This window comes from Arachis stenosperma, chromosome 5 (genome assembly GCF_014773155.1).
Source record: "Arachis stenosperma cultivar V10309 chromosome 5, arast.V10309.gnm1.PFL2, whole genome shotgun sequence".
Classification (NCBI taxonomy): Eukaryota; Viridiplantae; Streptophyta; class Magnoliopsida; order Fabales; family Fabaceae; genus Arachis; species Arachis stenosperma.
The window spans coordinates 99,991,164-100,018,139 of NC_080381.1; the positions used below are offsets into that span (position 1 = coordinate 99,991,164).

General features: G+C 39.4%; 1 pseudogene; it reads right to left on the minus strand.

Moving 5' to 3' along the window:
• The window catches only part of LOC130981001 (uncharacterized), a 97,468-nt pseudogene extending 70,998 nt beyond the window's left edge, over positions 1 to 26,470 (minus strand).
• Positions 26,471 to 26,976: the final 506 nt, after the last annotated feature.

Genomic DNA, 26,976 nt, shown 5'->3' on the forward strand with positions numbered 1-26,976 from the left:
TTTTAAATTCAAATTATAATAACCGAGATCGAGAGTACTTCCACCTCGGGTCGTTCTCCCTAGGAGTTGCAATTAAATGTACATTTATTGGCTATGAGGGAAATGGGGATTGGATGATTACAAGAGAGGCAAATAATGTTAATAGGCAAGAAAGTAAATAAGCATACAAGAAATTAAAGGAAAGCAAGTAAAAAGCACTCTTGGTGAAAATTGGGGAATTTAGGAATTCCTATCCTAGTTATGGACCACAAACATGGCAATTGTGTGGAATCAATTCGAATTAGTCAATCCTCCTTGAGAATTAGTCAAAAGCATAATTGATCTCAATCCATAAGTCCTAGTTGATGTGCGGAAAACGATCCGACACAAAACTCACCGGCAAGTGTACCGGGTCGCATCAAGTAATAATAACTCACATGAGTGAGGTCGATCCCACAGGGATTGAAGGATTGAGCAATTTTAGTTTAGTGGTTGATTTAGTCAAGCGAATCAAGTTTTGGTTGAGTGGTTTGTATTTAACAGAAGCTAAATTTCTTGGAATGTAAAGGGGGAAGGGTAGAATTGCAGAAATTAAAAGAAACTGAAAGTAAAAGGACTAAATCTTAAAGAACAAGAAAGTAAATGACTGAAACTTAAAGTGCAAGAAATGTAAATTGCAGTAACTTAAAATGCAAGTAATATAAATTGCTTGAATGTAAAAGGGAATTGAGGACTGGGATTTCAGAATCCAAGCAAAGAGAAGTCGAATTGCAACAATTAATAGAGCAGAAATTGAATTAGAAGCAATTAGAACTCAAACAGTAAGGAAATTAAGTGCAGCAAAGGTTCACAGAAGAACCAAAAGGAAATTGGGATCTCAAGACTCCAGAGACTAGGTAGCAAAGCCTAGACCTCAATTGCCTTCCCAGATCCAAGTTCTCAAAGCAATTGACAAGAAATTGAAGAAGAAGCAGTAAAGGGAATGTAAATGAATTCAATTATGCAGAAGAGAAATTAAAGAGCTCTTGAGTGGAGATTGAGACAGAATTTCCTCAATTCTTAACACCCAAGACTCAAACAAGAAAAGTAGAAAATGCCCGAGCAAGAACGAGGAAGAAGAGAGATCGATTCTCCTCCCTAATTCTCTGAAATCTCGGTCAAGTCTCTCAAAGAAAAGTTGCAAAATTCAAAACTCCCAAGAAAGTGCAAAATTCAAAAGTCAAGTAAAAGGTCCTAATTACATCAAACTAGCTCCTATTTATACACTTTCTATTCTTGGATCTTGGGGTTTGGATGGGCTTTTGATTTGGTGAAGAAATGAATTAAATTGGATTTTTAATTCAATTTTTGGCCCATGAAAACTTGCTTCCAGGAGGCTGCCCTGCCCTTGTGGAGGGCAGGGCAGAAAATTGATGCGTACGGCCTTGGTGCGAGCATGGTGTGCGAGTTTGGTGCGCAGGATGCTGCCCTGCCCTCGCGGAGGGCAGGGCAGAAATTTCTGGTGCGCCAGTTTGGTGCCTGTGCGTGCTGCTGGTGCTGCCGAACCGTCCCTTGGTGCGCCAGTTTGGTGCGTCTGTGCGTGCCAAAACGAAATGCTGCCCTGCCCTCGCGGAGGGTAGGGCAATGTTTCCAACTTGAAGCCCCGTGTTCGAAACGTGGCCGATACACACGCTACTATTTTTCCTTGGCTTTCTTAGCACCATAATGAAGCCTAGTTCCTTGCTTCCTCATTGTGCCGTGTTCGATTCTTGTGGCAAGCATTGGTAGGCTTTTTCCTTTGATTTATTTTCCATGAAGGCCCGATACTGCCCTTGTGGAGGGCAGGGCAAGGTTTTTCTCTTCTTTGATCCAAGGCATAATTTTGTGCTCTGTCCTTGTCGTGGGCAGGGCAGAGTTGCCTCTTCAAGCTTTGTTCCCTTATGTTGCCCTCCTAGAGGGCAGTGTGCCCTTGTGGAGGGCAATGCTTGCTTCCTCCATTATGCGCCACGCGTTTTTCTCCTTGGGCCACGCTTTCTTAAGCCACGCTTTCTCTTTTCTTCTTTTCTTCACTTACAATAAACCAAAACAACCACTCCGAGTATCACTAAATTCACAAGGCTTATAAATCAATTAAAAATCAATTAAATTTAGCTTAAACCTCATGAGTTAACATTAATTTCATGGTGGTTGTTTGATTTAAAGAAGTTATGCATTTTCACTCCAAACCACTTACTTAGGATGCAAGAAAGTGCATAAAGACTAACAAAACAAGTGAAATTAGCTTGAAAAATGGGTATATGATGACCAGTCATCACAACACCAAACTTAAATCTTGCTTGTCCCCAAGCAAGCATCAAAACTAAGAGAAAATGAACTGAACAAGAAAAGAAACATATCCTTATTAAGCAAATAGCAGAACATGATTTATGGAGTCTTTATGCAGACAATGATAACTCAAGTTATTGTTTGCTGTTACATAGTATACATCTTTCCTCAAAGGCTTGCTAAACTTGCTGTTATAAGACTTACTTTTTAATTACTCCCTTGCTAACTTTTCTTACTCATAATGCTTAACAAGCTTATTCTTTTGGTGGTTTGGTGTCTAATGTTGCAGTAGTAGCCTTTGGCTTTATTTTTTTTTCTTTTACTCAACATCTTTCCACCACAGACACATGGCTCACTATTTCTTCCTAGGATCATTGATGCCCAGCATCTCTTTGGATAACTAAATGTTCTGTATCTAAGTTGCTCTTTATTATGGACTTTCAATTGGCCATCCCAAATCAGTTGATCTAAGTGACCGGGTTTTAAAATACCCCTTAGAATTTACTCATCCAAGCATATCTTAGTACAAGAACACCACAGGCATATGTCCTAGGGTCCAAGCTATTGGTGTCCAACCTTTATTCTTTGTTTTTCTTGCCACTTTGGCTTTTTCTTCTTCCTTTTCTTTCTGTTTTTGTTTCCAAGGGTTTTTTCCTTTATTGATAAGAATCTTTGTAACAGCAAGCTAACTCTCACTTAAATGAAAATGATATTATGCAACAATTATTTCATGAGTTATGCATTTAATCAAACATATATACCACCATTAACTTCCATTCTACTTATGCAACATTGGATTTTTACTTTTCAATTCAAACAAAATCTCTTTTATTCAAGCATATGGGAAACAAAACAAAATTCAGCTCAGTGATGGATGACAAGCAATATGCAGATTTAGCATACATAATCAAACAATTTCACTTGCAACTAAATAAACACTTTAGCAGGATATATAATGGTTCCCATGTTCAAAATAATACACAGCAGCAAGGATTAAGTTTAGATACAACCTTTGAAGTTGCAGCCCTTTGATTCTTCCTTCTGTTGTGTTTTCTTTGAGTTAGGATGCACAATATCTTCAATTGTTGACTTATGTCCTGCATATTTCTCAAAGTTGCTTGCTTCTCAAGCCCTTAAGTGTATGGTTAGTATGCATAAATTTAGTGTGGCTCTTGGATTTGTTTTGGTGTGTGAACACCAAACTTAATTGTTTGCCACTGTCTCAGATGCAACAAGTTAACCATATTTGAAACCCTGTGTCCTTGCTAAAGGTTATGGAATCAAAGCTAGAAAGCAGTTAAGTAGTTGAATAATTTGTTTGATTGCTTGGAGTTAGCATTATGCAAGAGGTGAGAATGTGCTTTTAAATGAATTTTTTTTTTGTGGAACACCAAACTTAGAATCCTTCATTCTCCCTTAATTTGTTTTGGTGTGCAACACCAAACTTAGCTCCTTGCAGTGCATACCAATTATTCAACATCTTTATTGAAAAAGCTATGAAAAGAAAATTACCTCAGGTTGGGTTGCCTCCCAACAAGCGCTTCTTTATTGTCATTAGCTTGACATCTTCTGTTCTGCTGATCATGGAGGTTGAAAATCACAGTGCCTTAGCTTGTCTTTCTTCACTGTAAACTTCCTTCCGGTTTCCTCTTTGATGACCTCTATAAATTCTTGTGGAAGGATCTTAGTCACAATGTAGTGATCAGACAACTGTGGGGACACCTTCATGGTTTGAATATTGATCATCACTCTATCCCCTAGTGAAAATTTTCCAGTGGGGATTTTCTTATTCTTCCACCCCTTGTAGGCCTTTTTCTTGTTTTTCTTCTTTTTCTTTTTGGTTGATCTTTCTTTCTTGACAGTGACTTGGGTTGTGATACCTTCCTTCTTGTTTATCATCCCAGCTTCTTTTTGAATTCCTTTTTCTTCTTGCAGCTGCTTGTTTTTCTGTTCTACTGCCTTGTCGGTTGCTTGCTTTGGAAGGAAGTCACCACTTGTCTTGCTTGTTTCTTCATTCCTTTGTAATTCTGGAAAGACTTTCAAGGTGATGCTCTCCTCATGCATCCTGAGGGTTAGCTCTCCCTGCTCTATATCAACAATGGCTCTAGCAGTGGCCAAAAATGGTCGACCAAGTATTATGGAGTCATTTCCATTTTCTGAAGAATCCAGGATCACAAAATCTGCCGGATAGATGAACTTGTCAACCTTAACTAAAAGGTTCTCAATCAGCCCTTTAGGGTATACTACTGATTGGTCCACCAACTCCAAGGATATCTATATTGGTTTCACCTCCTCTATGCCAAGCTTTTTCAATAAAGAAGATGGGATTAGATTTATGCTTGCTCCTAAGTCACACATCCCTTTGTTGATGAATAGGCTTCCAATAGTGCAGGGTAGGAAGAAACCTCCAGGATCTTCAAGCTTGGGAGGGAGTCCCTTTTTGATGAGTGCACTGCATTCTTCACTAAGCATTACGGTCTCCTTCTCATTCTAACTTCTCTTCTTGTTGATGAGCTCCTTTAAGAACTTGGCATATAGAGGCATTTGCTCCAATGCCTCAGCCAAGGGTATGTTGATTTCCAGCTTCTTGAAAGTCTCAAGAAATTTGTGGAAATGCTGATCCTTTGTCTCTTTGTGGAATCTCTGTGGATAAGGTATTGGGGGTGTCAAGCTTTTTTCCCCTTGAAGTTGTCTTGGAATCGGTTCTTCCATGATCTGCTTTCCCTTTTTCAGATTCTGTGGTTGGTTGTTTTCCTCTGTGAGTTTTTTCTGGGATATTCTTGCTTGTCATATCCTTGTTGATGGCTTCATCATTCTTTGTTGGCTCATTGTCATTATTCTTGGTTGCTCCTTGATTACTATCCACTAACATTTTTCCACTCCTTAGTTGCACAACTTTACATTCTTCCTTTGGGTTAGGAATGGTGTCACTTGGTAGTGAGCTTGATGGTTTTTCAACAGAGATCTGTTTGGAGATTTGCCCAATCTGCCTCTCTAGGTTTTTCATGGAAGCTTCTTGGTTCTTTGTTGTCAATTCTTGGTTCTTCATCATTTTCTCCATGAGCAGCTCTAGATTAGTGATCCTCTGAGATTCTTGTGAGATGGGTTGGTTTTGGGGTGTTGTTGGATGATGGTAAGTGCTTTGGTTAGTTGGGTGGTTATTGGGTAGGTGATGGTTAGAGTTGGGGTAATTATTTTGTGGTTTTCTGTATGTGTTTTGGTTAGTGTTTGGCTGGGGGTTGTGGTTTGTGCTTTTCCAATTGTTCTGACTTGAGTTTCTTTGCCATGGTTGTTGGTTTTGATTATGGTTGTCTCCCCATCTGAGGTTGGGATGGTTCTTCCAATATGGATTGTAAGTATCACCATAGACTTCATTTGTTCCAGGATTTTGGTTGTGCATGTACTGGACTTGCTCTTGCTGTTGCTCCTCTTGAGTTTCTTCACTTTGCACCCATGTGGTTGATGGTTGGCTTGTGGTACTCACTGCTGCTACTTGCAAGCCATCAATTCTTTTAGCCATTTGTTCAAACTGTTGTTGAATCTGCTGCTGCATCATCTTGTTCTGAGCTAGAATTGAATCCACTCCTTCTAACTCCATTACTCCTCTTCTCTGTGATGGTTGGCGTTGTCTTTGATGAGCAAAGAAATATTGGTTGTTGTCCACCATATCAATGAGGTTTTGAGCTTCCTCTGTAGTTTTCATGAGTTGTAATGAGCCTCCAGCTGAGTGATCAAGTGCTTCTTGGGCTTTCAGAGTAAGTCCTTCATAGAAGTTTTGCAACTTATCCCATTCAGTAAACATCTCTGGTGGACACTTCCTCAATAGTGCCTTATATCTTTCCCATGCTTCATATAAATTCTCAGCCTCCATTTGAGTGAATGTCTGCACCTCAGTCTTCAATCTTATGATTCTTTGAGGGGGATAAAATTTGGCAAGGAACTTGCTCACCAAGTCATCCCAAGTGTTGATGCTTTCCTTTGGGAACGTTTCTAGCCATTGAGTGGCTTTGTCCCTGAGAGAGAATAGAAAGAGCAACAACTTGTAACTGTCAGGAGGCACACCATTGGTTTTGACAGTGTCACAAATCCTCAAGAAGGTAGATAAATGTTGATTCGGATCCTCCAATGGCCCTTCTCCAAAAGAACAGTTGTTTTGGACCAGTGTGATGAGCTGTGGCTTTAGTTCAAAGTTGTTTGCATTGACATTGGGGGGAAGAATGCTACTCCCACAATGTCTAGCGTTTGCAAATGTGTAGGAAGCCAGTACTCTTCTTTGTTGTTGGTTATTATTGGCTCCTCCTTCTGGTTGATTGGGATTTGTTGGATCTCCTTCCATTTCTTGGAATTCCCCCTCAGATTCTTCCTCTCCAATGACGTTCGTCCCTCTTTCAGCTCTTCTTATTCTTCGAAGAGTTCTTTGGTCAATTTCAGAGAGAATAGGGGAGGCTCTTCCTGTACCTGACATACAAACACACAATAAGACACACACAGAACCAGAAAATCAATAAAACTTCAATCTATTGCTAGAATGAATTTTTAGTTAGTTTAAGCAAAAATTCAAACAGTTAGTGTGTTAGAGAAACAGAAAAGAAAAAAGTGCTTGATCTAGACCTCCACTTCACTTAATCATTGTCAATCTATTTCAATCCCCGGCAACGGCGCCAAAAACTTGATGTGCGGAAAACGATCCGACACAAAACTCACCGGCAAGTGTACCGGGTCGCATCAAGTAATAATAAACTCACCGGCAAGTGTACCGGGTCGCATCAAGTAATAATAACTCACATGAGTGAGGTCGATCCCACAGGGATTGAAGGATTGAGCAATTTTAGTTTAGTGGTTGATTTAGTCAAGCGAATCAAGTTTTGGTTGAGTGGTTTGTATTTAACAGAAGCTAAATTGCTTGGAATGTAAAGGGGGAAGGGTAGAATTGCAGAAATTAAAAGAAACTGAAAGTAAAAGGACTAAATCTTAAAGAACAAGAAAGTAAATGACTGAAACTTAAAGTGCAAGAAATGTAAATTGCAGTAACTTAAAATGCAAGTAATATAAATTGCTTGAATGTAAAAGGGAATTGAGGACTGGGATTTCAGAATCCAAGCAAAGAGAAGTCGAATTGCAACAATTAATAGAGCAGAAATTGAATTAGAAGCAATTAGAACTCAAACAGTAAGGAAATTAAGTGCAGCAAAGGTTCACAGAAGAACCAAAAGGAAATTGGGATCTCAGGACTCCAGAGACTAGGTAGCAAGGCCTAGATCTCAATTGCCTTCCCAGATCCAAGTTCTCAAAGCAATTGACAAGAAATTGAAGAAGAAGCAGTAAAGGGAATGTAAATGAATTCAATTATGCAGAAGAGAAATTAAAGAGCTCTTGAGTGGAGATTGAGACAGAATTTCCTCAATTCTTAACACCCAAGACTCAAACAAGAAAAGTAGAAAATGCCCGAGCAAGAACGAGGAAGAAGAGAGATCAATTCTCCTCCCTAATTCTCTGAAATCTCGGTCAAGTCTCTCAAAGAAAAGTTGCAAAATTCAAAACTCCCAAGAAAGTGCAAAATTCAAAAGTCAAGTAAAAGGTCCTAATTACATCAAACTAGCTCCTATTTATACACTTTCTATTCTTGGATCTTGGGGTTTAGATGGGCTTTTGATTTGGTGAAGAAATGAATTAAATTGGATTTTTAATTCAATTTTTGGCCCATGAAAACTTGCTTCCAGGAGGCTGCCCTGCCCTTGTGGAAGGCAGGGCAGAAAATTGATGCGTGCGGCCTTGGTGCGAGCGTGGTGTGTGAGTTTGGTGCGCAGGATGCTGCCCTGCCCTCGCGGAGGGCAGGGCAGAAATTTCTGGTGCGCCAGTTTGGTGCCTGTGCGTGCTGCTGGTGCTGCCGAACCGTCCCTTGGTGCGCCAGTTTGGTGCGTCTGTGCGTGCCACAACAAAATGCTGCCCTGCCCTCGCGGAGGGTAGGGCAATGTTTCCAACTTGAAGCCCCGTGTTCGAAACATGGCCGATACACACGCTACTATTTTTCCTTGGCTTTCTTGGCACCATAATGAGGCCTAGTTCCTTGCTTCCTCATTGTGCCGTGTTCGATTCTTGTGGCAAGCATTTGTAGGCTTTTTCCTTTGATTTATTTTCCATAAAGGCCCGATACTGCCCTTGTGGAGGGCAGGGCAAGGTTTTTCTCTTCTTTGATCCAAGGCACAATTTTGTGCTCTGCCCTTGTCATGGGCAGGGCAGAGTTGCCTCTTCAAGCTTTGTTCCCTTATGTTGCCCTCCTAGAGGGCAGTGTGCCCTTGTGGAGGGCAATGCTTGCTTCCTCCATTATGCGCCACGCCTTTTTCTCCTTGGGCCACGCTTTCTTAAGCCACGCTTTCTCTTTTCTTCTTTTTTTCACCTACAATAAACCAAAACAACCACTCCAAGTATCACTAAATTCACAAGGCTTATAAATCAATTAAAAATCAATTAAATTTAGCTTAAACCTCATGAGTTAACATTAATTTCATGGTGGTTGTTTGATTTAAAGAAGTTATGCATTTTCACTCCAAACCACTTACTTAGGATGCAAGAAAGTGCATAAAGACTAACAAAACAAGTGAAATTAGCTTGAAAAATGGGTATATGATGACCAGTCATCACTAGTCAACTCACTAATTACTTAGTGAAAAGACTAGCTTCAATGGAAACCAAACTAATTAACTATACTCACACAATGCGGAATGGACATCCACAACTCAATTCCACCCAAACATCCAATTTCTCAACCAAGAGTGTGAAAAATAAACATGCAAGAAATTAAACATGCAAAGTAATAAAAGTCAAAGCAAGTAAACTTAAAGTGCAAGAAAGCTCTTGGCAAGTAATTGAAGGCTAAGGCTACCTATCCTAGTCATTGACCACAAACATATGATGATTATGAAGAGTTAATCCTACTTAGTCAACCTTACATCGAAGATAAGTCAAATAGGCATAGTTAATTCCAATCCCTAAGTCCTATGTCAATGACGTTAGGATTTTTGCTAGTAAAGAATTTTATAAAAATATAGTCGCGTTGTAAGTATAGATTCTAAACCAACAGAAAATCCCTTCGTACAAACATTTGGTTGTCACAAGTAACAAACCCAATAAAAATAATTAACCGAAGTATTCAAACCTCGGGTCGTCTTCTCAAGGAATTGCAGGGAGGTGTGTTTTATTATTTGTTATGGAAAATAGTGTTTTGGGTTTTGAAAAGGGTTTTTGAGCAGAAGAATTAGATTGCAAGAATTAATAAATTAATAACTAATAAAACTCTTGGCAAGGTATGAAAATTAAAAGTCCTATCCCAGTTATCCTTATCAATGGTGATGAGAATTATGTTTTTACTCCCACTTAGTTAACCTTTACTAAATAAAGGAAGGTCAAGTGGACTAATTAGTTTGATCCTCAGGTCCTAGTCAATTCCTAAGGAAAGACTAGAGTTATTGGCATGCGATTCGATTAGCGAAAATAACAATTATCAATCACGATGAGTTTGATAACTCAAGAGTCTCTAATTAATTAACCAAAGACAAAAGGGGAAAATAAATCATAAATAGAGCAAAATAATCCTGGGTCTGAAATACTTCAAATTATATTGAATAGAAAATTAGATTGAACATAGAATTCCATAAACCAAATTGGCAACATCAAGTAATCAACTAAAGTAATGAATAAAAGTAGAAAATAAATTAAAGGAATATTGAACCTGTGGTTTGAAGAAATATTCCTAATTTCTAAAAATCCTAATCCTAATCCTAAGAGAGAGGAGAGAACCTCTCTCCCTAAAAACTACATCTAATCCTCAAGCTATGTATGAATGAATCATTCTTCTGATTGGATGGACTCCTCCATTTATAATCCTTCAATCTGTGTTCTCTGGGCTTGGATCTGGGTCAAAAGGGGCCCATAAATCACTGGAAACGAGATTTGCAAATTCTGTAGATCGCGCACGTCACGTGTCCGCGTGGGTCACGCGATCGCGTCATCTGGAGTGTTGCTCTTCCACGCGGTCGCGTCAGTCATGCGTCCGCATCAGTTGTATTTTGCAAGTAACGCGTTCGCCTCATCCATGCACTCGTGTCGATTCCCTTTTGTGCGAACCACGCGTTCGCGTCGCCCATGCGAACGCGTCACTGCCAGTTTCTCTAAAATTCCAATTTATGCTTTCCTTCTATTTTTGTATGTTTCCTTTCCATCCTTTAAGTCATTCCTGCCCTATAAAACCTGAAAGTACTCATCACACAAATCACGGCATCGAATGGTAATAAAGGATAATTAAAATAATTACTTTTGAAGCATAGAAAACATTTATTTCACATATATCACATAATAAGGAAGGGAAAGCAAAACTATGCAATTTCCATATGAACAAGTAGGTGAAGAGTTGATAAATCATTCAATTTAGGCACAAGATTTATCATAAAATAGTGGTTTATCAACCTCCCCACACTTAAACAATAGCATGTCTTCATGCTAAACCCAAGAGGAAAGAGTAAAGGTAAAAATGGTGGAATCTCATGCACTGCAATCTACCCTAAATTCAACTACCTAAATTAGTCATGCAAATCTAGTTATTATTCACCTATATATAAAGTATACATGTAGTTAAATTAATTCATATCTTCAAGGAATCATATATACATAGCCAACCTTAGATAATGATTGAGATGGGTAAAAAAAAATATTTTTTCAAATTTGCAAGACAATTAACAATAGAGGTAAAGATATATGGTGATGAGCTATTGAACCCTCACTGGATTTTGTATTTTACTCTCTAGTCACTCAGTGTTTATTGGGTTAATCACTCTATTCTTCTTTTTATCCTTACTTTCTATAACTTTGTTCTTCATCTAACCAATCAACAATTATAGAATATAGACATACAAAAATCATGAGGTCTTTTCAAGGTTGTAATGGGGCCAAGGTAGAGGTAAGGGTATATGTATAAGGCTTAGTGAGCTAATAAGTGAATCCTTGATTAGTCTAAGATCTCACCTAACATATACATACTTTATACAAATCAAAAGTTTCTTAACCTATTTGCCCAAATTTTTTCACTTTGTATTGCAAACTCATGCATTAAATTTAACTTCGTCCCATGTGCATTGATTCTTTTTATTTTGTGTTTGGGGAATTTTCTTTGTGTCCCTTATTGAAAATAAAATTAACTTTTTTTTGCACAAGGTAATTCAATTTTTTTTTCTAATTTCACATGAGCATGCTTCCCAAAATTTTATATAACTTATTCAATTTAATTTCCAACTTTTTTTTTATCATCCATGTTCCCATAAAATTCCCCACACTTAAGTTTTACACAATATCTATCTTAAGCTAGCCAAGGATTCAACTTGGGATTTTTATTTTCTTTTTCCGCTTAAGGCTAGTAATGTGTGATGTGCGAAAAACGATCCGACACAAAACTCACCGGCAAGTGCACCGGGTCGCATCAAGTAATAATAACTCACGGGAGTGAGGTCGATCCCACAGGGATTGAAGGATTGAGCAATTTTAGTTTAGTGGTTGATTTAGTCAAGCGAATCAAGATTTGGTTGAGTGATTTGTGATTTGCAGAATTTAAATTGCATAGAAAGTAAAGGGAATGGGTAATTGGCATGAAATTAAAGAGAGCAAGAGTTAAAGTGCTGAATCTTAAAGAACAAGAAATTAAATGGCGGAAACTTAGAACGCAAGAAATGTAAATTGCAAAATCTTAAAATGCAAGAAATGTAAATGGCGTGAATTGTAAAGGGAATTGGGAGTTGGATTTGCAGAAATTAAACAAGGAAAAGTAAATTGCAACAAATAGAGAAAGTAGAAGGTGACTTGGATTCAATCGGATCTAAAACAGAAAGGTAAATGAGCATGGAAACAATAAACAGAGAGTGGTAAATGGGAAATCCGGATCTCAGGACCCAAGAGACTAGAAAACCAAGTCTAGATCTCAATGCCTTCCTAGATCCAACAAGAACAATTGCAAGGAAATTGTAAATTGCAAAGAGATTAGATGAAACACAAGTAACAGAAATGGAAATTCAATTGCAGCGAAAATAAACAAGATCCAAGGTGAGATTGAAACAGAATTCCTTCAATTCCCCAACCCAAGATCCAAGACAATTGTAATTGAAATTGAAAGCAATAAAACTAAGAGGGAGAGAATGGAATTCTCCTTCCCCCAAACTAAGAAAGTAAAGACCACTCAATATCCAAAGCTCTCCGAAGACTCTGGTGAAAATTCAAAAGAAAAGCTCTATGAAAACTAAAAAGGGAAGCTCCTTTAAAACTTAAATTCTAATCTATTTATACACTTTCTTCAAATGGTCTTCAAGCCTTTAATTGGGCCTTTGCTCTTGGTGGAATTGGGTTGAAAGAGGCCTTGGTTAATTGCTCTTGGAGTTTGGAGAGGAACCAAAGTGAACCAATTGAACCGGGTTGGAGTTTTGCAAAAGTTGGAGTAAAAGTTTGAGCAAAAGTTAGGGGTCTAACTTTTGCTCCAACTTTTCATATCAGATAGCCTAATTTGCTGATACCAACGTTGGTGCAAAAGTTAGGGGTCTAACTTTTGCTCCAACGTTGGCCCTTCCTAATGCACCTATGGCGCCAACGTTAGCCCAAAAGTTAGGGGGCTAACGTTGGCGCAAACTTTGGTGGCCCAGGGAGGTTTTTCTTGCGCCAACGTTAGACCAAAAGTTAGGGGTCTAACGTTGGCGCAAACGTGAGTAGCCCAGGGAGTGATTTTCAACTTCCAACGTTAGCCCAAAAGTTAGGGGTCTAACTTTGAGGCTAACTTTTCACCCAAAAGTTTGTGCAAAGGTTTGAGGGCTAACTTCAGGTCCAACTTTTTGCTTCCTGGTTCAATTTCACTTATTTCATTGTCCTCTCTTTGCTTCTAGTTATTCCTTCTTGCTTCAACCTTTCTTCAAGCTTTCTTCACCTATCATTAATCAACCAAACACATCAAAGCTATGCTCAAAATCATGAGATATTCATTCTATCCTGATATGCATCAAATATAGCATGAAACCTCATGAAATTGCATTAATTCACATATGGTTGATTAAATCAAAGGAAGCATGAAAATCTACCCAATTGGCTTGCTTATGGCTCAAGAAAGTGCATAATTCAAGTGAAAACAAAATAAAAAGACTAGTGAAACTAGGCTAAGATGACTTGTCATCACAACACCAAACTTAAAGCTTGCTTGTCCCCAAGCAAGAAATGAATTATTAAGAAGAAAGAATGAAATGGAAGAGGATGTTCATGCTAGCAGAATATTATTGGTAGTTCATGGGATTTTGTGTGGATATGCACATACTCACTTCTTACTGACTCTTAGGCTTTAGAAAGTCTCCTTCAAGCTTCAAGTACCATACTGCTATGACCTCTCATTATTCCTTTATCCTTGGCTATTACTTTGTTCTAAGGCTTTATTTGAGTGTCATGTGTAGCAAGTTCATTTTCTTTTCTGTATACTTGACACATTATTCACCATGGACACTTGGCTCACATTCCTTCTTAAAATATTGATGCCCAGCACCTCTTTGGGTTACTAAATGCCTTGTAGTTAGGTTGCTCTTGATGGTGGATTTTCAGCTGATGATCCCGGATTAGTTAATCCAAGTCACCAAGTGTTGAAGCACTCCAAAGAGCTTACTAATCCAAGCAGATCCTAGTACAAAGACACCACAGGCATATATTTTAAAGTTCAAGCTATTGGTGTCCAGCCTTGTTTCTTTTTGTTTCTCTTTTTTTTTCTGCCACTTTTTGGCTATTTCTTTTCTTCCTTTCTTTTTGTTTTTCTTTCTAACCAAGGATTTTTATTTAATTGAAATTCATAGACAGTAGGTCACTCTATTCTTAGAAGGAGATATCCTAGCTCTTTATTCACTAAAAGTGAGCTATTATACAATCACGCACATACCACCACTTACTTTTATCATACTTCTATCTAACAGAGAACTATCTCACTTCCTTCAAACATTTCTTTTATTGAATTAAAGATGCAAGGGACAAAACATGCTTTTAGTCAAGTGGAAGTAAATACACAAGCACATAGTTAAGCTAGCTCACTTATTTTAAGAGGAAATTGAATCTGTTTGAACTAAATGAACACTTTAACAGAACATACTCAAAACATTTCTCAACAGCAAAGGTTAAGTATAGATACAACCTATTGGTTTGCAGTTCTTTTATTCTTCCTTCTGTTGTGCCCCTTTTCGAGTCTTAATGCATAATTCCTTGCTACTTCCTCTGATTCAACAGTTTAACTCTGGGCAGACTTTTATGTTCTTGCTAAAAGTTATAGAGTTAGGACTAAAAAGCAGTTATATGGTTGAATAATCTGTTTGATTGCTTGAGACTAGCAATGTGCAGGAAGTTAGAATGTGTTTCTGAATGAGATTTTGGTGGAACACCAAACTTAGAATCCTACATTCTCCCTTAAATTGTTTTTGGTGTGCAACACCAAACTTAGTTCCTTGCAATACATATCAATTATTCAACATTTCTATTGAAAAAGCTATGAAAAGAAAACTACCTCAGGTTGGGTTGCCTCCCAACAAACGCTCTTTTATTGTCATTAGCTTGACATCTTTCCATTCTTTTCAAGAGGGCTGTAGGTTCTGGACCTCTTTTTCCTTATCCCATTGTCCTCCCAAGTACAACTTTGCTCTGTGACCATTTACTGTGAATTGATTCTTTGTTGCCTCATCAAGTAGTTCAATACTCCCATAGGGAAAAACCTTTGTCACCAAGTATGGCCCAGTCCACTTAGACCTTAGTTTGCCAGGGAAAAGTTTAAGCCTTGAATTGTACAGGAGCACTTGCTGTCCTGGCTTGAATTCCTTCTTTGTGATCTTCTTGTCATGCCACCTCTTAGCTCTCTCCTTGTATATCTTGGCACTTTCATAAGCGTCTAGCCTGAATTCATCTAACTCATTTAGTTGTAACAGCCTTTTCTCTCTTGCAGCTTGGGAATCAAGGTTGAGGAGTTTAGTGGCCCAAAAATCTCTGTGTTCAAGCTCTACAGGGAGGTGGCAGGATTTGCCATACAAAAGCTGAAAGGGTGACTTGCCAATAGGAGTTTTAAAAGCTGTCCTATATGCCCATAATGCATCCTCTAGCTTTCTAGCCCAATCTTTTCTTGTGATTCCCACTGTTTTCTCTAGGATCTTCTTCAATTCCCTATTTGCCAATTCAGCTTGGCCGTTAGTCTGAGGGTGGTAGGGTGTGGCTACCTTATGGACTACTCCATATTTATGGAGGAGTTTTTCCATCTGTTTATTGCAAAAGTGACCACCACCATCACTAACAAGCCCCTTGGGTACTCCATATCTTGTAAAAATATGTTTTTTAAGGAATTGGAGGACAATTTGTGCGTCACAGGTAGTTGTGGCTATGGCCTCCACCCACTTTGAGACGTACTCCACTGCTAGTAAGATGTATCTGAAAGAATAGGAAGGGGAAAAGGGTCCCATGAAGTAAATTCCCCATAGGTCGAACAATTCTAATTCCAAGATGAAGTTTTGAGGCATCTCATTCCTTCTTGTTAATCCTCCTGCTCTCTGATATTCATTACATTGATGAACATATTCTCTGGCATCCTTGAAGATGGTTGGCCAATAGAAGCCACTCTGCAGTACTTTTGCGGCTGTTTTTTCTGGGCCAAAGTGTCCACCATAAGCTGAACCGTGACAATGCCACAAAATGTTCCTTATTTCACTCTCGGGAACACACCTTCTGATTACTCCATCAGAGCATCTCTTGAACAGGAAGGGTTCATCCCATGAAAATTTCCTTGCTTCATTGATTAACCTCTTCACTTGTTGCTTAGAGAACTCTTGAGGTATCTTCCCTCCAACTTTGTAGTTAGTTATGTCAGCAAACCAAGGTGTTTGCTGGATCTGCAAGATGTGCTCATCTGGGAAGCTTTCATTTATGGGCTGAGAAGCTTTTTGAGTTGTTTCATGTGGTACCTTGACAGATGATCAGCAACCCGGTTTTCAGTGCCCTTCCTATCTCTTATCTCAATGTCAAACTCTTGTAGGAGCAATATCCACCTGATGAGTCTCGGTTTAGCATCCTGCTTTGACATCAAATACTTAAGTGCAGCATGATCAGTATAAACCACAACTTTGGATCCTATCAAGTATGATCTAAACTTATCAAATGCATAAACTACAGCTAGCAACTCCTTCTCTGTTGTGGTGTAATTTCTTTGGGCATCATTTAACACTTTACTTGCATAATATATAACATGATGCAGATTTCCTTTCTTTTGCCCAAGTACAGCACCAATTGCAAGGTCACTTGCATCACACATGAGTTCAAAAGGTAATTCCCAATCTGGAGGTGTGATGATTGGTGCTGTTGTGAGTTTATGTTTTAAGGTTTCAAAGGCATGCCGGCAGTCTTCATCAAACAGAAAAGGATTATCAAGCATTAACAGATTACTTAAAGGTTTGGCTATTTTTGAAAAGTCCTTGATAAACCTTCTATAAAATCCGGCATGTCCCAAGAAACTTCTAACAGATTTCACATTAATTGGTGCAGGGAGTTTTTCTATTATCTCAACCTTTGCCTTATCAACCTCTATCCCTTTTCTTGAAACTTTATGGCCAAGGACAATCCCTTCGGGTACCATGAAATGGCATTTTTCCCAGTTTAAAACCAAATTAGTTTCTTGGCATCGTTTCAAGACAAGGGTTAAATGGTTCAGGCAAGCATTGAAATTATCACCAAAAACAGAGAAGTCATCCATGAAGACCTCTAGAAATTTTTCGACCATATCAGAAAAAATGGATAGCATACACCTTTGAAATGTGGCAGGGGCGTTGCAAAGCCCAAAGGGCATCCTTCGGTATGCAAAGACTCCAAATGGGCATGTAAAGGCAGTCTTCTCTTGGTCCTTGGGGTCCACCACGATTTGATTATACCCAGAATATCCATCCAAAAAGCAATAATAGGCATGACCGGCCAACCGTTCCAGCATCTGATCAATGAATGGAAGAGGGAAATGGTCCTTTCTGGTGGCATCATTCAATCTTCTATAGTCTATGCACATCCTCCATCCAGTCACTGTTCTAGTAGGAATCAACTCATTCTTCTCATTGGTGATGACTGTCATTCCACCTTTCTTTGGTACAACCTGAACCGGGCTCACCCACGGGCTGTCAGATATTGGGAAAATTATCCCTGCATTCCACAACTTCATTACTTCTTTCTGGATAACTTCCTTCATTGTGGGATTTAGCCTTCTTTGAGGTTGAACTACTGGTTTGGAATTGTCTTCCAAGAGGATTTTATGCATACATACTGCAGGGCTGATTCCTTTCAGGTCATCAATTGTCCATCCTAAAGCATCTTTGTGAGCTTTGAGTACATTAAGAAGCTCTCCCTCTTCCTTCTTTGTCAGGGATGAATTAATGATCACTGGGAAACTCTCTGATGTGCCTAAAAATGCATATTTGAGATGGGGAGGTAGTGGTTTCAGTTCTTGTTTCCGTACTTCTTCCTTCTTGTCCTGTTTCTCATCTTGCTCAACGAAGGTCTCAGCTACTTGTTCTTCTGTTGCCCCTTGATTTCCTTCTTGCTCCTGAGAATTTTCTTCCAGCATTTCTTCCACCAAACTCTCTATCATATCCACTTTTACGTAGTCCTCTTGCTTAGGAATGTTTTGCATTGACTTGAAAACATTTATGATCATTTGTTCATTATGGACCCTGAAGATCATTTCCCCTTTTTCTACATCAATGATGGCTCTTGCTGTGTGTAGAAATGGCCTTCCCAAAATGATTGAGTCACTTCCTTCCTCTTCAGTATCCAAAATCACAAAATTTGCTGGGAAGATAAATTCCCCAACCTTCACCAACAGATTCTCCACAATTCCATTGGGTGTCTTGATGGATCTGTCAGCCATAACTAATGACATCCTGGTGGGTTTAAGCTCTTCTATATCAAGCTTTCTCATAATTGAAAGAGGCATTAAATTGATGCTGGCACCAAGGTCACAGAGAGCTTTGTTGAGAATTGTTTTGCCAATGGTGCACGACACTACAAAGCCCCCCGGATCCTTGAGTTTTGGTGGAATGCCCCGTTAAATCACAGCACTGCATTCTTCGGTGAGTAATACGGTTTCCCTCTCAAGCCAACTTCTTTTCTTGTTGATAAGTTGATACGTAAAAATTAAGATTTCACGTACAACCGGCAAGTATACCGGGTCGCATCAAGTAGTAAAACTCACTAAGAGTGAGGTCGATCCCACGAGGATTGGTAGATAAAGCAACTTTAGTTAAATGGTAAATTTAGTTAAGCGAATAAGATTTTGATTTTGTGATTAATGTAACTTTTGAACATAAGTGCAGGAATGTAAATTGCAGGGAATTTAAAAACAGGACAATAGAAATAAAATGGAAGTAAATGACGGAAACTTAAAGTGCAAGATACTTAAATGACATCAAAGATAAATTGCTAGGAATTAAAGGTTGCAGAAATTTAAAGAGCATAAGAGCAAGAGCAAGAAATAAAGAGACAGAATGTAGATGACAAGAAAAATAAATTGCAAGAATGTAAAGGGAGATGGGGTGATGGGTATTCAAACAACTAATAAGCAAAAGAAATAAGAATTGATGGTAGAGAAGATCATTAGGGATCAGAGATGTTAGTTTTCATGAATTGATGTTAGTCAAATTCCTCTCAATCATGGGTATAGATCTATGGCAAGTGGGTGATTGAACCCCAATCTCTTGGTGATTCAATCTCTCTCAACATAGCCAATTGCCACTCTCGTGATCTAATTGTTCATGAGAAGAGATGAAGCTCATATATTATCCAGCCACACAATTTTTATAATCTCAACCAAGGAGAGTTACATCTCACATACTAACCAAGGTATATTGATTAAAGAAATCATGAAAGGATGAACTCTAAACTGAATTATGTGGCTCATTCCTCAAATTCACCACATAATTCATGTAGATTAACCCCTCTCTCGATGGTGGTTGAATCTATGAAGAGCAAGAGTTCCCTCTTTAGATCAACCACTAGAATTGAGGAGGAATGATGGGTTCATCAATCCATTCCAACAAACAGAGCTCCTCCCCCTAATGAAAGTGGGGTTTAGTGAGTCATTGCTCCAAATTCAACAACAATTGCCATAAACAAGAATTAAACTAAGTGTAAAGGAAGAAGAAGAAGAAGAATGAAGTGCTTAAAACTTGAAAATGAAGAAGAAAAATTCCAATAGAAAACCAAAGAGAACTCTCTCGGAAGTACCCAAAAGAGTCTTCAAAATTCCAGTGCTAAAAAGTGAATAAAAATGCTAAGTCTTAAACAGTATTCAAAAGTGTCAAAAAAAAGTCCCCCACAAGTACATCAATCTCTTCTATTTATACTACTCTAAAACTCTTCCAAAGATCTTCAATTGGTTTAGCAATATGGGCTTCTCTTTGTTGAATTCTTGGCTCAATTGAAGAAGTTGTTGGCCTTTGTGATGAATAGGGGAAGCAAAGCAAGGTTGGCACCAATTCTGGCCCATTGAGGGGCGTTGTTGGCAATAACTCAGGCCTTAGTGCACGTTGGCAACGTGCATGCCAATTTCCTGGAAGTGAGTTTGAGACTTGGGCGTTGCTAGCCCAAGTTGTTGCAAACAACTTGCTCTTTCTCTTTTTGGCCTTACTTTCATGCTAAATGTAGCCCAGAATTTGAGTGTCAACCTTCAGCTTCAATATGGACTATTATACATCATTGGAAAGCTCTTGATGTCTATTTTCTAATGCCATTGGAATCACCTCAATTGGACTTTCCTAGCTCAAGTTATGGCTCCTCAAAGAAGGTAAGGTCAAGCTGCCAAGTTGTTGCCAAGTTGTTGTGAATAACGCACCCTCAACCCCAAGTTAGCAACGTGCTCGAGCATCACTCTCCCAAGGCAAGGACTTGAGGCTGGCGTTGTTGGAAAACACGCACCCTTTGTGCACGTTGGCAACGTGCTCGATCCCACATCCAAGGATCATCTCTAGCTCCCTTGAATTTCATTTCATGTTCTTGTTTTTAGGGCCTAAAGATGACTCTGGTTTGGCTTCAATCTTGTGCTCCATCATGGACTATTATATATGGTTGGAAAGCTCTGAATGTTAGCTTTCCAACGCAACTGGAAGTACTCAATTTGGATCTCTGTAGCTCAAGATATCTTCCATTGAAGTGGACATGTTCAGGCTGCCTTGTTTTGGTAAGTTGGCGTTGGCAACGCCCATCTAGCGTTGGCAACGTGAGTGGTGCGGCATTTGGGCGTTTGGAACGCGGTTGGTGCGCCATTGGGCGTTTGGCAGCCTGGTTGGTGCGCCATTGGGCGTTTGGCAGCCTGGTTGGTGCGCCATTGGGCGTTTGGCAGCCTGGTTGGTGCGCCATTGGGCGTTTGGCAACTTGGCTGGCACCAAAACTTGGTGCCTAGCCAAGCTTTCTTGTGTGGCGTTGGCAACGCCATTCTTGAGTTGGCAACGCCAGCTCCTTTTCTTCCAGGGCTCCATTTGTTGCTTGGTTGTGTGGCGTTGGCAACGCCCATCTTGAGTTGGCAACGCCAGCTCCTTTTCTTCCAGGGCCAAGCTTGATTGTTTGGCGTTGTTAGCCTGCGTTGTCCTCAAAAACGCCCCTCATTTCTAGGCTGGCAACGTGCTCGAGGCTCCAAATCCAGGGCCAAGTTCCTTGTGTGGGCGTTGGCAACGCCAGCTTCAAGTTGGCAACGCCAACTTTGCTTCCTCCAGGGCCAAGTTCCTTGCTTGTGTCTTGTGTGTGGCGTTGGCAACTTGGTTCTAGAGTTGGCAACGCCAACCTTGCTTCCAGGGCCAAGTTCCTTGTGTGTGAGCGTTGGCAACTTGGTTCTAGAGTTGGCAACGCCAACTTTGCTTCCAGGGTTGCCAAGCTTGCTTGGTGTGGTTGTGTGTGGCGTTGGCAACGCCAATCTCAAGTTGGCAACGCCAACTTCTTGCCTTGGTTGCCTCCAGGACCAAGCTTGCCTTGTGTTGTGGAGTTGGCAACGCCAATCCCAAGTTGGCAACGCCAACTTCTTGCCTTGGTTGCCTCCAGGACCAAGCTTGCCTTGTGTTGTGGAGTTGGCAACGCCAATCCCAAGTTGGCAACGCCAACTTCTTGCCTTGGTTGCCTCCTTCTTGCTTCCATGCTTCCTTGTTTCATCACCTATCATCAACAAGGGAGATAGCTTCAAAGTCTTACCAATTCAAGCAATAAATTTCATGAGATTCATTCATACTCATTCATATATGCATTCCTTAAATCATTTGAATTTGGCTAGAATTAACATGTTCCTTGATATCATCATGCATGGAAACAAAACTCATAAAAGGACTTGTTTATTTAGAGAAAATGAGTGAATTTAAACTAAAACTAACTAAACTAACTAACTAATAATGCAAATATGCATTTGCATCACAACACCAAACTTAAAGTATTGCTTGTCCTCAAGCAAAATATAAAGGACTTTGTCACAAGAATTTAAGATGTAAGACTTGAATGTTCTCCCAGAGAGTAATTTCTCATTGAGCATGTTATCCTCACTTGTGTGGTCATAAATTTATTGTAATTGAACACAACTATTCAACTTTTTCAATTAAAATGCTTGCTTCACTACTAAATTGGTTAACTTCACTAGACTTCTTTCACACCTTAGCACATGATCCTTGAACCAATTTTTTCTGCTTATTTCTTTTTCCTTCTTTTTTTTTCTTTCCCTTTTTCTTTCAATTAAGCTCGAAATCTTGTCTTAAGGCGGCTCTTTAGCATAAGCTTTCAATCAACAATCCCAAACCAGTTGGTTCAAGTTGTTAAGTGTTGAGACACTCTTAAAGATTTACTCACTCAAGCCTCTTTCCTTAACACATTCAGTCATAGGCATATAACATTGAAATTTTGTTTGGATAGTGGTGTCCAGCACCTCTTTGGGTTGCTAAATGTTCTGTTATAGAGCTACTCTTGATTGTGGGTTTTCAATCGATAATCCCGAGTTAGTTAACTCAAGTTACCGGGTGATGAAGCACCCCTCGGATTTACTAGCCCGAGTATGTCTCTTAACATCAATCACCACAGACACATATCCAACTTTTGTCATTGATGCCTAGCCTTTCATTCTTTGTATTCTATTTTCTTTATTGTCAAGGTTATTTGTGCTTTTACTGATAAAGCCCTTGTGATCCTTAACCAAACTAGTCTTGTATTAGCAAGCATTCTTTTGAATTTCTTGAACATTGCTTCTTTCACAATAAATATACTAGCACTTTTCTTATGGGACAACATGATCCTTTTTAAGCTAGATTTCTCTCTGTTCTTGCTCAAACTACATCTTTTATTCCAATGACAAGTAAAAATATTAAAGACAAGCAACTATTCCAAATCTGTGAGTGGTGATGCATGGAATGGGCAACATAAAAGATAATGCTTCAAAAAGAAAAAAAAAATGCATCCTAGAAGGTATACCATATTTCAGACATACATCTTCTTTATTTAAAACATAAAGAAACATAAAGAAAAAATAAAGGAACTTCACCACCTTTAGTCTTCATGTCCCTTTTCCTTTGCTTGATTCTCCTTGCTTTCCTTTGCCCTTTGGATCTTGTTTCTTTTTGCTTCTTAGCTCTCCTTGTTGCTTTGTTGTTGAATCTCCCTTTGGATCTTCTTTCTTTTTGCTCCTCCTTTCCCCTTGTTGTTGTGTCGTTGCATCCCTCTCTTCTCTTTGCCAAATTCCTGAGCTTATCATTGTCTCCTGTAGCCTCTGTTGATTGAATCTCACCCTTGCTAGTTCTTGCTGTTCAAATATCTTCCGAGCCTCATTAAAACATTTGATTTGTGGGTTGATCAATGGGGGTGTGGAACAGAGGTAACTAAGCTTTTCTTGGGTGCATATGTCATAGTCAAGTCTGTCCTTGTGCCTGGCTTCCTTGAACATTCTGTTTTCATTGAAATCTCTGTAGAGTGTTTCATGTCTAGCATCCAACCTATGGAGAAGTTCTCTTTGCTGAGCTTGCTCTATCCTTAGTTGAGCTTGTTCTTGTATCACTTTCTCCATGGCTTTTTCATGTTCCATAGCTGAATTGTTGATGGCTTCTTGCATCTTGGCATATTGTTCTTGTTGCAACTCCATCATGTGTGTTTGGTACTCATTTTGTTGGTTCATCCATTGAACTTGAACCCCTCTTTGTTGATCCATCAATTGCCAAAGGTCCCTTTGTTGTTGTGCTTGTTCCTCTTGGCTTCTTTGAATTTGTGAATATTGCCCAGAAATCCCTTCCAAGGCGGCTTGGAGTTGGTTCATGTTCAAGGTGTGGGATTCATCCATTTCTTGAGGCTCCTCCTCTTGTCTTACTTCTTTTCTTTTCTTCCTTCTTGCTAAAGGTTGCCTTTCCAATTGGGTTGTGGTGATGAACTCCAACCTTTCTTTGGTAAGAGGTTTTCCAATAGAGACCAAATCAGTTTCTTCAAATTCTCCCAGAGGCACTCCAGCTTCTTCACATAGGCGCAGAATAGTACTAGGGTATCCTAGCCAGCTGTCCTGTTTGACCTTTTGAGCTATTTCAATGATGTTCTTGGCTATAATGTCTCCAACATTGATTTCCCCTCCTTTCATTATGCAATGGATCATTATAGCTCTATTCACCGTTACCTCAGAGTTATTTGAAGTAGAGATCAGTGACCTCCTCACTATGTCATGCCATCCTTTTGCTTGAGGTATGAGATCACCTCTCTGAAGTTTGAGTGGTCGGCCATGTGAATCCAATACCCAATCAGTGCCTATTCTGCACAAGTCACTCACCACATCCACATATCTTGGGTCATTTTCAACCCTTTCTTCATAGCTAGGTCGTTTGAACTGTTTGTGCTTGACCCTTAGCACCCTATTGATGGTGTCCGGGCTAAAATCAACATCCACACCTCTTACATAGCTCATGTATGGTTCTTCATCATCATATTCTCTTATCACATTAGTGAAGAACTCATGGATGAGAAGCATGCTTATTTCTTGAGGTTGGTCACAGAGAAGCTCCCATCCCCTTTTTCTGATTATTTTTTGTATCTCAGGGTATTCATCTTTTTTAAGCTTGAATGGTAGCTCTGGAACAACATCTTTGCTTGACATCCAACTAAAAATTCGCTCATTGTGTTTGGATTTGAATCTTCTTTGATCAAATTCATCTTCTCTCCTATCCCTTGATGATGAGGCCATTGAGATTCACTTGCAAGATTGAATCTCCCCAACACCAAACTTAGATGAATGCTTGTCCTCAAGCATAAGGAAAATGATTGTGAATGAGAGAGATATGGGATAAGCACGGTGACTTAGAGAAGGTAGAAAATGATGGTGAAGGAGATTGAGTGTTTCGGTTATGTGAGAGATGTGATGCTTCAAGAGTTTTTGTTGGGTAAAGATGAGGTTCAAGGTTAGAATTTGTGAAACATGGAGTAGGTTGGAGGTTGAGTATGAGTTCGGCTAGTGAAGTGGAAGTTGGTGGGTAGAAGAATGAATGATGAATGAATATGGTTGAAGTATTTAAAGTGAAAGTTGGTGGGAAGGCATTTAAGGCTCGGTCATGGCATGCTTCCTTGTGCACAATGCATGTTGATTTCTTTTTCCCCATGCACAAAGTTTAAAATTCATGTGACTACCCTTCCTTATGTATCCGTGATCTTTCTTCAAGATTCCCCATCATTTCTTTCCTTCTTTCATTATATGCTTCCAAGATTCCCCATCACTTCTTTCTTTCTTTCCTGCAACAAAATGCCAAAGGCTTGAGATTCTTAAAGTGACATTAATGGCTAAAAACTTATGATTATGTTCCTATACAAAATTGACTAAATTAGATTCCCTAATCTATTTTTTTAGCATTAATAATGCAAGTAAAGACACCAAACTTAGTTTGTGACTAAGTGTTCTATGGAATTAATTCCAAAGATAGCCACATCAAACTTAGTAATTTACCTACATTCAATGCTTTTTTTTTTTCACGTTTTTTTTTTTTTTTTTTTTATAACTAAAGTAGATGACAAAACTTTCATAGCTTAGCATTTTCGTGTATGTATGGACACCAAACTTAGTTTGTGGCTAAGTGTTATAGAACACACATTTGCCATTACTTCAAGATTGGCCACACCAAACTTAGTGCCTTGCATACACCATGTACTAGTCTACTTGATCATTATTGGTTACTAAAACATGAAATTAAAAGACTCCCTGTGCATGGGTTGCCTCCCATGAAGCGCTTTGTTTATTGTCCTTAGCTCGACATTGCAACTTCTTTGCTCATGTTAAGAGTTGCACACTCTCTTCCTTGCTCCAAGGGCCACCAAAATAGTGCTTCACCCTATGTCCATTGACTGTGAAGGTTTGTTTTGAGGCTTCATCAAGCAATTCAACATAGCCATGAGGTGATACTTTGGTGATGGTGTATGGACCAGTCCATCTAGACCTCAGCTTCCCAGGGAAGATCTTCAATCTTGAATTGAATAATAACACCTTTTGGCCTGGTTCAAATGTTCTTTGAGAGATCCTCTTATCATGCCATCTCTTTGCTCTCTCCTTGTATATTTTGGCATTGTCATATGCCTCCAATCTGAACTCCTCAAGCTCATTGAGTTGTAGCAACCTCTTCTCTCCTGCTGCTTGAGCATCTAGATTTAGAAGTTTGGTGGCCCAGAAAGCCTTATGTTCAAGCTCTACAGGGAGGTGGCATGCCTTTCCATACACCAATTGAAAGGGAGATTTTCCTATGGGTGTCTTGAAGGCTGTCCTATATGCCCAAAGTGCATCATCTAGCTTCCTAACCCAATCCTTTCTTGTTGTTCCCACAGTTTTCTCCAAGATCCTTTTTAGCTCTCTGTTAGCAAGTTCAGCTTGTCCATTGGTTTGTGGGTGATATGGGGTAGCTACTTTGTGTGTAACACCATACTTGTGGAGTAAGGAATTGAGTTGCTTGTTGCAAAAGTGGCTTCCCCCATCACTTATAAGCCCTTTGGGTACTCCAAATCTTGTGAAGATGTTCTTCTTGAGGAATTGCAAGACCACGTTGGTATCACATGTGGTGGTGGCTATTGCTTCTACCCATTTGGAGACATACTCTACTGCTACCAGGATGTATTTGAACGTGTAGGATGGAGGAAAAGGTCCCATGAAATCTATTCCCCACAAATCAAAGAGTTCCACTTCCAAAATGAACTTTTGGGGCATCTCATTTTTCTTTGACAAACCCCCTGCTCTTTGACATTCATTGCATTGGCTCACAAACTCCCTAGCATCCTTGAAGATTGAAGACCAATAGAAACCACTTTGAAGGACCTTAGCAGCAGTTCTTTCAGCTCCAAAATGACCACCATAACTAGAGTTGTGACAATGCCATAGTATGTTCTTCATCTCATTTTCTGGCACACATCTTCTTATCATTCCGTCTGGGCATCTTTTGAACAAGAATGGTTCGTCCCAAAAGAAGAACCTAGCCTCATGCAACAGCTTCTTCACTTGTTGTCTTGTGTACTCTTGTGGAATGATTCTTCCTGCCTTGTAGTTGGCCATGTCTGCAAACCATGGGACATGTTGAATGTGCAAGAGATGTTCATCTGGAAACTCTTCATTTATTGATGGAAGGTTGTCTTGGCATTCATCTTGTGGCACCCTTGATA